Genomic DNA, 4,923 nt, shown 5'->3' with positions numbered 1-4,923 from the left:
ACTCTGCTGTTAGAAACCAACACACTCAGGCTACGTGTGTGAGAGGGTGTGAGTGTTAGGGTGTGTGTGTGTGTGCGTGTGTGTGAGAGCGTGTGAGTGTGTGTGTGTGTGTGTGTGTGTGTGTGTGTGTGTGTGTGTGTGTGTGTGTGTGTGTGTGTGTGTGTGTGTGTGTGTGTGTGTGTGTGAGAAAGAGTTAATCTGCAGGACAATGGGTGCCTTGTCCTCACCCCACACACACACAATTAGGGCTAGGGGGCTCGCAGCTGAGCAGCTTATTGACAACAGAAGCTGGTAGTGTGTGTGCTAGTGCATTTGTGGGTGTGTGTGTGTGTAATGTGTATGTCTGTGTGCATGCTGCCTCCTGCCAACACACGTTTCAAACACAAAGCCATCCGACTGCCCACAAGACCCAGGGGAGAGGGGTCGACGGAGAAGGGGGGGGTGGATGGAGGGACGGATGGATGGAAAAGGAGAAGAGGAGTACAGATGAAAGGAAGTGGGAGGAGCAGGGGTCTGAAGTGTGCTGCAAGGGTGAAGGGTGAGGGCAGTTATAGGGAGGAAAAGGGGAGTAAAAGAGAAACAGTAGATGGTAAGGTTACTGGGCACAGAAGGCAGAGAGAGAGAGAGAGAGAGAGAGAGAGAGAGGGCGATGCCAGTCTGGACGAAGTAATAGAAGAAGAGGGATGATGAAGGACACATGGGCGGATTTTATAATCAGGCGATCAGCTGGTGTTTCATTTAATGTGTCCTGTATTTGTGAGTACCTGAATTATTGGTGACAATTAGATATTTAGGGAAATATGCGAATTGACTTGAATAAAGCAGATAATGGATGAAAACCTTTTGGGTTTTTACTTGCTTCTCATGTGCTGGACAATGTTTTTTGGCCAAATGAAGTGAATTCTGGAGACTTTAAGTCACCAAACCAAGAAATAGTCTGTCAAATAAAAATATGTTTTTCCTCTTAACTTCTCTTACATTAAAGAAAAGAAATACTGCTCCTCTATGTTGCACTTTTTCTGTTTATTTATTTATATTTGTATTATTAACATTGCCTTCTTATTTAATAATTAAGTCTACATTGGCTTTTATTTCTATTTGAAATGTGTGTGGTGTGTTCTGTTATTATGTTTGTTCCTTTCAGGACTCCACGTGGTCTGTGTTATGTTTGTATGTTGACCTTAAAAATGTGTGCCTCATGTGGTTATTGTATTCATCTGGTTATTGTATTCATTTGTGAAATTCTGTTACTTTGAAAGGTGCTATACTAAATAAACGTATTATGATTATTACTCTTTATCCTTTTGCCTTCAATCTGCACTGTATCTCTGCTGCTGTAAATGTTCCTGATGCGGGAAGGATAAAGGATTTCCGATAGTTATTGATAAACATTGCTTTTGTTGTTGGGTATTATGCGTGGAGTTGTCTGCTTTCTCTCAAAAATATAATAGATAGGCGGCACTCTGCTTTTGCTGTTCAAAGCTGCAAAAAACACATCTGAAAAAATCCACAGCAACCAGAAATCACAACCTATCTCTCAAAACGGGGTAATGTTAAATCTGCATATATATGCCATATATATTCAGGAGAAGGCCGACATCTCTACAGCAAATATCTTCAGCACTGCCACTTGATAAATCACACTACAGGTAAGAGGAACATATTACTTTTTGGGGTGAACTGTTCCTTTAAAAAGGAACAATGTCTTTATATCTGAAGAGGGCATGTTTAGAAGACAAGAACAACAACATTCAGCTGTCATATTGCGTGAACACAAAATAAAAGCGGACTGAAACACACAGGCACTCCTTTCCCTATTACACACACGCATCGATACGGATGCTGCCGTCTGAGTACAGCAGGTAGGCATTAACTCAGCCTGGCTGCACATTCACAATCAATGAAGGTAAATGGAGGCAGCAGGAGGGACAGACAGCGGTCTGCTGCTTTCATTTCTCCTCTCATCCTCTCTCCCCATTAAAAAAAAAACCTTCCCATGTCTTGTTTCATTATAGGTGAGCTCTTTAAGTGAGTCACAGTCTCATTTTGTACAGCACACATGCAGCTTTCCTTCTCTTTCAAGCTCTTCAATTACACAGTCACCGGGTAGCATGACTGTCACTAGCTCTCTGCACAGTAAACAACGCTCTCTTTTGATTAAAGGCCAAGTTTCATTACTTTAGACACATGAATTCTTGTTAAAAGCTGCAAAGATTCCGTCTGCACATATTTATTATTGTTTGCTGTTGAAAAAAAGCTGGAAGAAGGTCACAAGTCAAAGTATCAAAAATAGTGCAGCAACTCTGAAACTGTAAGAAGTTGAAGCCTTTCCAATGGTTTTAATCTGAATTTCTATCTATCTATCTATCTATCTATCTATCTCTATCCAAGCAATAAAGACACATTTTCACAGACTGAGATGCTGAATGCTCGTGGTGTTCGCAGTCAGTCGTCCAGCATTCATGTCAACATTTAAATAAATAAAAATGTGATGACAAAAAAAGCATTTACGTTAAAATTGTGAACTTTGTGTAATGATTTTGATTTGTACAGTAAATTATTTGTTTATGTCTGCCTTTTTGTGTCCCTCCTTTTCTCTTTTACAGCTGCCTGATGGCTTCTTCCTCCCCTCTTCCTCTTCAGTGCAGCCCTTTATCTACCCTATCCTCCCTCTCCCTGTGCTTCACATCTCCACTATCTCCACTCATCCATCCATCAATCCAGCACCTGCCTCTCCACTACTCTCCTCCTACCTTTTTCCACCGCCAGCCCTCTCTCCTCCCTCTCTCTGTGCCCTCCCTTTTGGGGAGGGTGGGGTGGGGACACCACCTCCTCCCTCCAACATCTGCTGGTGTGTGTCTGTCGCTGCTGACCCCTCGCTGCCACAGTCCTCCTCTTGGTGTCCCACAGAGACCTTAAATCACTAACACACACACACACACAGAGTGGCTGTCTCCCACCCACAGAGAGCGACAAAAGCCCACAAATGTAACCTCCGATTGCTGACTCTCATTACATTACATTGCTGTTTCATTTGTCAATTAAATGTGTTATAAAGGCCAAATCCTTCAATTAAAAAGAGCCTGGACAACGTGTGCAGAGAATTTCAACAGATTTAAGATCCTCACTTTAAAAGCAAGGTTTAGATTACACTGACACACCAGCACCGACACTGACATTGGGTTGTAGTGTTAAGACTCACTGGATCAAAGCTAAGGGGAACGTTTTGGCTGTTCAGCAAAATAAATGGTTCACATAAAGTAAAAAATGTAAGGAAGTCTGTATCAGGGGTGGTATAGTAATATTGGTAAATCTATTTTACTGGCCAACTTGCGAGGTCTGAAGTCCCTTGAGTGTAAATTGAGGTTATGCTCAGGCTGTAACAATATGAACATTGCTGCCATAGGGCAATATACAGCAGCTTAGAGGGATGTACCCACAACATCAAATTGTTTAGAGCACAGCTTTGCTAGTTATTGTGGCTCATGGCATTCCAAACAATATTTTCATATCAACATGATTCACACGTGTGAACCAGGAAGTACTCCAGACTCCGAGGAAAATATTTATAGTGGCCAAACGGGGATAGTACAACTTCCGTATCAGGCCATGACGTCACTAGGCCCAGAAATACTTTTTCCTTTTCCCATTGACTTACATTGGGAAAGATATGCCTGTAAATCAGCGGATAATTTTTTTCAAACTAAATAAAGGACACAGCGCAAACACTTTTATAGGCCTTATTAGAATCATTAGGTCCTTAAAGTTGTGAAATCGGCTAAAAGCCGAATTAAGATTAAGTATTTTCTCTCTCCATTCAATCTAGTGAGCCGAGAGCAGAAGCTCAGGGGCGGGGCTTAAGGGAAACTCAACTGTTCCTGCTCTATAGAGTGGCGAAGTCCCTCCCCTTCCGGTGGACCTCCATGGGACCTTATTTCGGAAAAATTATGTATTGAAGTCAATGGAGAGAGAAAGATTATCTTTCGATCCTGTTTGAATTGTGCCACAAATTACACATATGATGTTTGTCAATTAAAAAGATAATTTTGCAAGTCAAAAAAAGAAAAATGTGTCCTAAAACTGTGAAGTAACACATTGTTTTGTGTGAAACGCTCAATGAACTGCAACTCTTGTCTTGCATACGTCACCAACACCAAGATGGCAGTCATTTTAGCACATTTCACCTCTTTCTCTCAGAATGAAGCGAAAAGTATTAAAAGAGGTGAAAATCACTACAAGTCTGGCCATGTTGAGAACTGTACATACACAGAAGGGGAGTTAGTCGGTTCCAGCATGCGGGACCGGCTTTACAAGGTTTCGGTGAGTAACACGAGTGTAATGTGTAACGTTAATGTCAGCTAGCTAAATTCACTTACGTGCCTCTGGGATTTGTAGTCTTTCTAGTTGCGTATTTATCATAGTCTTATATTTCAACAGTTTTAAGACAAACTGTGACTTTTTTGACATGGAAATTATTTTTTAAGATTGACAAACATCATATGCGTAATTCATGGCACAATTCAAACGGGATCGAAAGATACGTTTTCTCTCTCCATTGACTTCAATACATAATTTTTCAGAAATAAGGTCACATGGGGCGGAAGTAGATGGGCGTGACTTCGCCACTATGAGCGCACATACGGTAATTTAGTGGAAATGCTGACAGCATTCCAACTATCTGTTATGCTACGCACAAAATTCTTTATTAATCCGCCGGGTTATTTTGCGCTGCTTCTTCTCCCACATTGAACATTGCAGAAACTCTGTTCAAACATCAAAACGTTCAGCTCCGCACACACACACACACACACACACACACACACACACACACACACACACACACACACACACACACACACACACACACACACACACACACACACACACACACACCACACACACACGACGACACGACGACGACAC

General features: G+C 41.7%; 1 protein-coding gene across 2 annotated transcripts in view; it reads right to left on the bottom strand.

Moving 5' to 3' along the window:
• The window catches only part of LOC104944837 (SPRY domain-containing SOCS box protein 4-like), an 87,102-nt gene that overhangs the window by 66,539 nt on the left and 15,640 nt on the right, over window positions 1–4,923 (bottom strand). The gene's annotated exons all lie outside the window — the stretch shown is intronic.

This window comes from Notothenia coriiceps, unplaced genomic scaffold, assembly GCF_000735185.1.
Source record: "Notothenia coriiceps isolate Sejong01 unplaced genomic scaffold, NC01 NC01_scaffold00008957, whole genome shotgun sequence".
NCBI lineage: Eukaryota > Metazoa > Chordata > Actinopteri > Perciformes > Nototheniidae > Notothenia > Notothenia coriiceps.
Note: the sequence above shows the minus strand (reverse complement) of the source record. Positions and strands in the feature narration are given on the sequence as shown.